The 4790-nt window shown below is 36.3% G+C and overlaps 1 protein-coding gene across 7 annotated transcripts in view; it reads right to left on the bottom strand.

Moving 5' to 3' along the window:
- LOC107701729 (serine/threonine-protein phosphatase 6 regulatory subunit 3-like) overlaps positions 1–4557 on the bottom strand; it is a 25855-nt gene extending 21298 nt beyond the window's left edge. For 5 of the 7 annotated variants that reach the window (XM_016503816.1, XM_016503843.1, XM_016503852.1 and 2 more), the window contains exon 1: positions 3821–4020. The gene's annotated coding sequence lies outside the window, so the exon portion shown is untranslated. Of the gene's footprint in view, positions 1–3820; positions 4021–4414 lie in introns of those variants that run through there. The other 2 variants (XM_016503826.1, XM_016503866.1) reach the window with 2 other exon arrangements.
- Positions 4558–4790: the final 233 nt, after the last annotated feature.

Raw genomic sequence — 4790 nt, 5'->3', positions numbered from 1 at the left:
TAACATCATTTATTTTCAATCTTAGGCATACACGACTTTCTGGCGAAAGTGAATCTAACAGCCTGTGTGAAATGCACTAGGCTGTACTATTCTGCATCAGTACAAATACGTCCACTCGTTGCGCGTTTTGTCCACTTTTGCTTGCTTGTTTCTGCATAATATGACTGGGCTGTACGAGAGTTTGAGTGGCTAAAGACTCTCCAAGGACCACAGCTGGAGAATTGCAGAAAATAGTTGACTCTAAGGGTCAAAAACCTTAAAAAAAAAATAAAAAAATCAAACAGTACCTACATTACATGTTGTTTGGGAGGGTTTCAAGAAAAAATAAATAAATAAAGAAAAGAAAATGCTCTCATCCAAAAACAATCCCCAGCATATTCTGTTGTCAGACATGACTGGAACTCTCATCCAAAAACAATCCCCAGCATATTCTGGTGTCAGACACAACTGGAACTTCAAATGGGACTAGCTTCTATAGTCAGATGTAACTAAAAAATTAGCTTTTTAGCAACAAACACTCAAGATGGGTTTGGTGCACACAGGGATAAAAAGTACCCCATGTGTACAATGAAATATATTGCTGTATTTTTAATGTTGTGGGCCTATATTTCCGCTGGAGGTCCTGGACATCTTGTTTAGATACATGGCATCTTTTATTCTATCAAATACCAACAGATAAAAAAAACAAAAAGTGACTGACTCTGTTAGAAATCTTATAATGGGCCATGTTTGGATCTTAAAACCGGACAATAATCCAAAAACAAACCTTAAACAACACAAAAATGGGTCATTGGGCACAAAACTATTCTCCAATGAAAGGTTAGATATTTGTGAATTTTTTAAATAAAAGATCAAAATGATTAACAATGCAGATTTATTTTCACAGCTTTCTTTGATCATATTTACCAAGGGTGCCAATAATTCTGACCACGACTGTAAAACATAAATGTAATTTTGTGTTTGATTGTTGAAAAAAATATATATAAAATTTCGTTTGTCTTAATAAATTGGGCTAATTAAAAATACAGTGGTTAAATAAAAAAAATAAAAAATTCTATTGCGCTGTTTTAAAAAATGTTATAAGAAATGTAAATAATTATCGATACCGAACAATATGAAACATATATCGTTGATACATTTTTTAGCTATATCGCCCAGCCCTAGCTAAGAGCTATCATTTTTATTTAATGATAATATTGACACTGGGTATATCAACAAAAAATGGAATAGCGTACACTACTGCATAATGTTTTGGGGTCAGTATGGTGGTCTAAAGTCAGTATTTAACATTAAATTGATCAAAACTGACAGTGAAAACAATGTTAAAAAATTTATATGTATATATTTTAGTATGTGCAGGCCTATATTTTTTTTTTCACAGTATTAGTGTGGAAAAAAAATGTTAAAAAATGTAATCTTACCAACAAAAATCTTTTGAACAGTAGTAGTGCACATCTACGTAACTTCCAGAAAAAAAATTATGGAAAACTAACAATACAAACCATCAAATTGATGGATGATTATCTGAAGCACATCCTCTGATGCTGAACTCACTAGTCAGTGTAATCAGTCAACTAATCAGTGACGCGTGCATAGCGCATTGAGGTTTAAATTAACATGTAGCGGTGAGCCAAATAGGACATCTATAATTATATGCATGCATTAAACAACACAGACACCACAGGTTCTATTCTGTAGTTGAGATCACTTGACTTATTTATATTAAGACTGTGCATAACACGGACGTATAAAAGACATTACAGAAACATGACATACTTTTGGCCAATAAACCTCTGCAACTGGATAAGGATTTTCAAAAAGATTTAAATATTCATACACAACTATAAGCATGCATTACTTTTTCATCTTTAAAGTAAGGAAATTTCACCTGCACTGAAAATTGAATGGTGCAAAAGGCAAAATTCAATGTTCAATGTCAACATAACTTGGTTGTCAAGTAGGCCTACATCTTGCCACTTGCTTTGAATGACAACCATTTATAACACCTTATATACCACTACTAAACTACTAGTTCTACTCAGCCGTCATCGAGTCTGTTCTGGCAGGTAAGTTTCAATTACATTTTCAATATTTAGAGCTTCTGTTATGAATATTATTCCATATTTTAATTTGAATTTCGGATTGAAATAAACATCGCCGTTAGCGTATACGTAGTTAATCGCTAGCATAAGCGCGGCTAACGCTAATATAATGAGCATTAGAATGAATTTTGTTCAAAATAGTTTCTTTAACTATTTAATGCTCCTATAACTTTGCCATCTGGTCGGCGTTACAGAGCACCGAATACCAGGACAGCCAGGCACAAGAACAGTTTATTTCCCCAGGCAATCTACCTCATGAACTGTTATTGTTCTCCCATTATGCAATTAAAGTATGTGTAATAACCTTATACTTATTTATCACCCTAAATCCTAGTACGTCCCTACAACTTTATTTTATTTTATTCTATTCCTATTCTATCTATAGCACACCTGTACATACAATTTATTCATTTTTTGTGGTTTATATTTATGCATGTGTATTTTATTCACATCTTATTTTTATTATCTGTGTGTTGTTGTTGTCTCCGTGTACTGGAAGCTTGTGACACTATAACAAATTCCTTGCATGTGCAAACATACTTGGCAATAAAGCTCTTTCTGATTCTGAACTGTGATTTACTGGTTTCTTCCTTCCTCACGTAGCATTTCCAGACATTTACATTCAGTCCAAGTCTTTCCAGGTTCACTTTAGCAGACTTTATCTAGTGCAAAAGGTCAAAGAACAAAGAACAAAGTACTACACCTGTACCATTCAGCTTGAGTAACTCTGGGCTGAAGAAAATCCTTGTGACACCCTCTCAGGGTCTATAAAAAGTGTTGCCAAACTTCTCCAGCATCCCAGAGGCCACAACACCACCACAAGTCCTCCAGTTGCACTCAGAATCGAGCCTGCAAAGATGAACTGCCTGACTGGACCATAAAACATGCTGCCATGTCAAACCAGCTAGACTGTTTACAAGAGTGAGCGACCTGCTCATGCTTACAGTCTACTATGAGCTTTCACATGTAATCACATCACACTAAGTCTAGAAATAAACAGCTGTAAGATTTTAGTGATCTTTATGTGGATGGGCCATAATAAAGGCAAATACACAGATCTGAGATCAGCACATACAGTAAACAACTCTACAGAGATTGAGAACTGTGTTCAAAATCTACACTGAAATAAGGTATTATATTAGAAAAATCATCACATTTTATACCCCAGTTCTATCATTTTAAACTAACCTTCGAGGATCCTTATAAAACACATTAACAACTATTTTATATGAAAACTTAAAAGCAGTCCTGGCTCCAAAACATGATCTTAAAAACACAATTAACATTTCCAGAAGGCTTTTCTGTTTGTGTTCTGGCTGTGTCTCAATCCCCATTGAACTGCCTACCTAGCACCACAAGCGCGTTCGAACATTCCAATACAACCTTCATATGCACTTACATTGACCAAAAACGCTGTCTGTGTGGACAGCTCACTAGGATTTGACAAACAGCCTTTGTGTCTGACTTTCTGAAGTTTTTCGGTATGTCAGGCCCCGGCATTCGCCGACACTGAGCTTCCGCCAGCGCAATATTACAGATCTGACACCTTCTTACAGTCTGTGTTGGTTTAAATATGTAGTAGTCCCGCTAAATGTTGGAATAATTTAGTTTAATGTAAGAAAAGGTTGGAAATATACCCTGTTCTGGCTCGGCAAAACAGAGAAGTGGTAACTGGCTAACGCTAAGCTAACAGAGACACACACAACACAAATACGTACCGATTAAGAAAACGGAATACTGCCAAAGCCCGGCATGAAGACTGGCGAACCTTTGGATAAAACGGTCACCGGAATAAGAAAAGAAAACATGGGGCGAGGTATGAAAGAATGAGGTGTTTATAACAGATTGTGACAGGCGCGAAAAGAAAGACCATCAGAGTTCACTTTTCAAGATGGCTGCGTTTTCAACTTCAACAGCCCCAACCCCCACCTCAGGTAGCGGAGCTGTCGATCAAAATACACTGCTGCACGCTGATTGGCTACAGTGAATGTCAACTAAAGCTGGTCGTGTTTGTAAATCTCGGACTTTGTGGGGTAAATCTTCGATTTAGAAACGCCACGAAACCAGAGAACCAGAGATCTTTGCAACTGTATGCTCTTTGTGGCAATTAAATTCATGCTATAATTATACATTTTAGAGGCAATATTTAAGTGAAATTAAATCATTAAGACACACCCACAGCTGTGAAGGCCAATAGAATTTAGCTGGATTGAAAGTCGCACGTCTGATTGGATCAGGAAAATGTCAATCAAGTACCGAATTCAAAACTAAAAGTACAGCGATATCAAAACGCACAAAATGCTTTGTCTTACCTTCTTTGTGAGCGCTTGTCCCTTGAACGGATTTCTTAAATTTCAACATATCCAAGATATAAAGACAACGCGGTTATAGTTTCTTTACAATGTTGCACAAAGCAGCCCGTTCACAGTGTCGCTTTCAGAATTGCTTTAACCGGCTCGTTACTTGCAACGCCCTAGCAACAATAAGACGTCACGGTGATTGACATGCTGGTGGTCCAATCAGCTACCAGTGCATGAACCACATATTACTGAATGGAGCATCTAGTTTGCCTCAAGAAAACCAACATGAAATTGATTGCATAAAACAGGAGTTTAATCATATCAAGCAATATCATATAAAATAAAATATATAAGAACTATCCCTTTTAACGTGTGTGTGTGTTATATA

Source organism: Sinocyclocheilus anshuiensis, unplaced genomic scaffold (assembly GCF_001515605.1).
Source record: "Sinocyclocheilus anshuiensis isolate Anshui unplaced genomic scaffold, SAMN03320099.WGS_v1.1 scaffold729, whole genome shotgun sequence".
Lineage (NCBI taxonomy): Eukaryota > Metazoa > Chordata > Actinopteri > Cypriniformes > Cyprinidae > Sinocyclocheilus > Sinocyclocheilus anshuiensis.
This window is presented reverse-complemented; position numbering and strand designations above follow the sequence as displayed.